This window comes from Charadrius vociferus, unplaced genomic scaffold (assembly GCF_000708025.1).
Source record: "Charadrius vociferus isolate BGI_N301 unplaced genomic scaffold, ASM70802v2 scaffold450, whole genome shotgun sequence".
NCBI classification, from domain to species: domain Eukaryota; kingdom Metazoa; phylum Chordata; class Aves; order Charadriiformes; family Charadriidae; genus Charadrius; species Charadrius vociferus.
Window position 1 is genome coordinate 1,440,935 of NW_009646931.1, and position 4,920 is coordinate 1,445,854.

The window sequence follows — 4,920 nt, forward strand, 5'->3', positions numbered from 1 at the left end:
CAGGCAGACAGAGCCCAGGAGGACCGACTTGGGCAAAAACCTCACAGCTTGCAGGACAAAAAAGCCTAATTCAAAAGCCACTTAATCTGAGCCACCCGTGTGAGTGAGCTTTGTGGCAAAAGGGGCAGGGAAGAGCCTGTAACATGGCAGTGGGCACTGAGGGACAGCCCAGGGGCAGAGCATAGAGCAGGGAGCACAGTGAAGGTGAGTAATTCAGTGAAATGTGACAGCTAATACCTGAACACAAGCTTTGTATTCAAAGAACTGCTTAAGATCTGAGCCGACAGAGTGCTTCTAAGGTCAAGTCACAAAAAAAGTAAGGCTTTTAGCTTTTTGTGTGTAAGATTGGTTTGTATGGCAGGTGCTTTGCATCAGCTTTACATGTACATGGGAAGGACTGTGTTGTGGAAGGAGTGATTTATTACAGTGCGTACACCCCAGCAGAAAACCAGGAGCTTAACATGCACCTGACTGTGATGCTCTGGATTATGCTTAGCTGTCCTTTGTGACAGAAATACGTGGCCAGGGAAAGGAGACTCTGCTAGCATAATTTGACTTCTTTCTTGAATTTGCCAGTTCTACCTTTCTCTAGTATAGAAAAATGCAAATAGTGGAAACAGATTTTTGCACTCCTTGTTCAGACAAAGAAAAATATAGTAATAATAGTCAAAGATTATATGGATTGAACTATGACAATTTAAAAGACCCATAGCATGGACTGAGCAGCTTTCAGGGAATCCTGCCTGCTAGACATCCACAAAGAGTATCTGTAAAACCCAGTTATGCCCATAAGCATGACAGTGCACGTAGACAGGAGAGAATGCTGCTAACTCACTCATGACCACATCAAACTGCTGTCAGAAATACTAAAACCACCTTCAAATGGCAACCCGATGGAAATGCAACAGCACATTTCTCAGGAAGTCCAGCCCGGGCTGCAGACATAAAGATAATGTAGACTGACGCTACAAGAAACATTCGTTCTCATAGCACGCGGTAGCAATTGCAGGCAGAAGCTGCTGCCAGTGTTCAGGAATATCCAGTTTCTACTGAAAATCAAGTACTTTCCAAAGCAATGCAGTAACAGGGTCACAGCGGTGGTGGGGTGCCAGTTTTCCCCAGAACTCTTGACTCTGGGGAGCGGCAGAGCAGTGCTAAGCAGGACTGCTAAGACGTTGCCTTGCCCTCTGACGAGGTTCACCTACTGGAAATGTCATCCCCCAGGACCAGCATGAGACCAGGTAGACTGTAACTCCCTCAGTGCAAGCATGTACAAAGAGACTAGCAATGGCTAAATGTTATTTCTGCTGCCGCTTCTAGTCTGCCACTAGGAGGCAAACATCCTACGAGAGTGAGGAGGAGGAAGGAAGACAAGTTTCAGTGAAAAACTGTTCTAACATGGTCTTTCTCTTGCTGAGTTGCTGAGCACTCCATATATTAGCATGTGTTGTATATTACAGATATACAGAGCAATACTATTCTGATTTAGGTAGGTGGTTGTCAAACTTGCTTTAGTGATACTAATGCACCTGTTCACAGGTGCTCTCCCATGTACTTTTTTTTTTTTTAACCTATATATATATATACATGGTTTAAGGATGACCTGCCCCAGCCAATCATTTCTGTCCTTTTCTTCTCGCACCCTCGCTCACCACCAATTCTCTTATGCTGTCTCGCCTATTTTGGAATCATGTAATAGACTAAGATCGGTGAAATGAAGCAGGTTAAAAACAACACGGAAAGAAAAAAAAGATATTTTTATTTTGTATCATGTCACTTCAGTTTGCACCAACTCCAACAATGGTACTGACACAGCTGTGGAGGTAACAAGATCCTGACTATGACATTCTTTGTGACCATTGAATTGGAAAGCTAGAGGTGTTCAGATGGGAGTGCCCAACCTTTCAAACCATTGCGGAGCACACAACAACATCAGTAGATGAAAGATAGCTTAAAAAGATGGACTAGCACTTATGGCAGAGAAACACAGTGAGGCTTTTTTTCTCCCCTTTTTTCTTTCCTCTATCTTTGACAAATTTAATTCTTTAGCAGCCACTTTTCTCAAAGGTGCATGGAAACAGAAAGTTGAATAAATGCTCTGATAAAAACCAAAACAAAACAAAAAAAAAACCTCAAGGCTGCAGTCATAAAAGTTGCACACGGAAACAATAACACACCATTGCTATGCTGGTATTTAGATGATGGTTTTGGTCTACACAAAGTCTGGAATGGCATGCTTATACATGAGAAGGCATTATCTTTATTGATATTCTTGCCTTGCTTTAATATAATCTTGTGATTTTGTTGCTGCTGCTGTTTTTGTGAAAAATAAAAAAGCCAAAACATCTATAAGCTGCTTTTAGGCTTGCGGGTCCTGTTTCTTAAAATATTAATTCCTTCAGATTCTTTCTTCACCTAAAAATAGCAAATTCCCCCAAATCACTCACAAACATCCTTCACAGAAATACGTGAAAAAAACAGAGAGGACCTGGGAAGCTGTTGCACCTGCAAGTATAAAATGAAGCATATGGTAGACATTGCAGATGGGCGACTATCACAGCAATTTCACAGCATAAACAATTATTTTCATTGTGTTTGTTGTAATTTATATTCTCAGCAGCAGTCTATCAGTTAGGAATATATTTATTTCTGTGTATTGGATGAAAGAGAAGACGACAGGAACTGTCTAGTATTCAGAGTTGCAAAGATGAGCTTGTTCTTTGATCATTGCACGATTTGTCTAGCTCTGATACTGTGCACAAACCCTTGCAGCAGTATTTACCCATGCAAAATGACTATATTGCTACAGTTAGCACCTTAAAACAGTCATGAAGACCACCAGATAAAATAGCAACAGTCACAAAGTCTAATCTGTCTTAATATTAATAATAAATGCTCCAGCACCTGTGGTGATTGTTTATTTTCACAAATAAATATGATTTTATAAATAAAATGCAGCGTTTAGCAGAATGAATAGCATGAAGAACTGCATTTCTGCCACTAATAAAAAACCATTGCATTATGTAACAAAAAAAAAAGTAGTTATCATTGGCAAGTGGCAAATATAAAGCATGTGGCAATGTTTTTAACTCAAATAAGCTCCATCCAGCACTCTAATAAGCTTCTGAACTAGCTAAGGTACAAGTTTTTGTAAAATTTAGCTGGAAATATCAAGCATTTCCAACACTTTATTTTGACACCCAAAAATGTTTGGAAAAATAGTAAGAAAGTTGTGCACAAGGAGAAGTGATAGACAATGAGGAAGAGTCTGACAACCTTTTATGAAGCTGAAAGACACACAATTCTTTCCTTTGCAATCTCATCCCCATGCAGAGCTCCAGCAACTTCACTGAGCTGTATGTAGTAGAGGGTTCCACCTTCGTGGTTTGGGTTTACCTTCAGCACAAACACAGGTTTAAAATTTCTTGTGAAGCTTATTTGCTAAATATTTGTTTTCCTATCCTATACTATCCTTGTCTTTGGTTTGTGTAATGAAGTCACAGGCAGAAAGGCAGAAGAAATGTATGATCGTAATTTCTTTAAAAAAATATCACCACACAGCCAAAGCTTTAAAAAAGTGGCAAGCAGAATCTCTTGAGATCCTGCTGGCAAACGTGGGAGCAAACAAACACATGGGAGCAAACAAACACATTAGCTGATGCTTCATGAGTGGGAATGTATGCAGTGATTCTCAACGGTAGCAGGGGATTAGACTTGGTGATCTCAGAGGTTCATCCACTCTTTTCTACACTCGTAATTACCACGCGCATTTGATTAGCCATTATTCCGTAAAGACTCAAGCTTATATGCCCCAATATAGCTTCACCGGACTCCAAAATATAGAGTAAATGCAATACTTCTATATATCACGTGGTGAATACTGCTGATGGCAGCAGCCAACAGGCTGAACACATTTAGTTCCCTTTTCCCCCACCACTTCTTGCCTAATATCCTGAGGAGAGCAGTTTTCTGTACTGATCATGATAAACAAACCCACAAGCAGCATTGTTATGCAAACCCTCGATGAGAAGCAGAACTCCTCTTAGCAAACAGAGCAGGCTGTTAAGGTGATACACCCGTGGATTGTGGATTGTCTCATTGAGGGAGCCAGTTTTTCTTCCTGTATAAAAATACTGGAGAGCTTTGGGGAGTCCAGGTAAATTTTTGTACATGTTTGTCTTAGAAATAAACATGCAAAGTTCCAGGAGAAATACAACCAGAACAAGGTATTACATATAACCTCATATAACTGGAAATTTTAATTGTAGATTTTACTCACAATTAGTTGTGCGGCTGAAAAGACTCCAAGCTGATGAAATGGACTTTTCTTTCTCAAAGTTTTGTGTTTGGTTCCCTAAAATTTTACTAAGAGCCGCCCTAATTTAAGTGACCTTTGTATTTTGTATAATAACTGAAATGGTATTGCTTAAAGGCAATTATTTTCTAGTAATTCCTTTTGCATTCTTTGTGGCTGGTTGGGTTGTGGGTGGGGTATTTTTTAATATAGCATACCCTGGTTTCAGATATCAGTGTATGTATTTTTTTTGTCATGGTCATGGAAAATATTTTTCTTTCCAGCAGTGAATCAGAATGGTACTCAATGTCTCAAAACTGCATAAAATTTCCTTTAAAATCATAACGTATTTTGAAACTCTAGAGATAAGGGTAGGAACTTTTAAGTGGCAGGAACTCAAGTTTTTCTTCCTTGAGACTTGGATATATTACATTAGCTTTAGTGGAGTAACCAGAGTAAAATCAAAGATGTTTATAAGGGAGTCACTGTATATGCTATATATAAATAGGGTTTTGAGTAAAGGGGATCTGTCTGCTTGATTTCTGGGCAAACTCACTAGAATCACAGAATCACAGAATTTTCAGAGTTGGAAGGGACCTCGAGATCATCTAGTCCAACTCCCCTGC